This window comes from Entamoeba invadens, assembly GCF_000330505.1.
Source record: "Entamoeba invadens IP1 unplaced genomic scaffold scaff_1105074725993, whole genome shotgun sequence".
In the NCBI taxonomy this organism is placed as follows: domain Eukaryota; phylum Evosea; order Mastigamoebida; family Endamoebidae; genus Entamoeba; species Entamoeba invadens.
Window position 1 is genome coordinate 6,619 of NW_004440097.1, and position 207 is coordinate 6,825.

Consider the following 207-nt stretch of genomic DNA (forward strand, 5'->3'; position numbering starts at 1 on the left):
ATAAAATTAATGGTTATAAAATAGGAAGAAGAGATGGAAAAATAATATTATATCCAAATAAGATAGAAAATACTAAAAATAATATAGAAGAAAGATTAACTACTCTTGAAAATATATTTAGAGATTTTATTAAATCTAATCCACAATTATTTCATTCGTAATAGAATCAAATATAATTTTTTCATATTTTTCGAGTTTATTATAAAC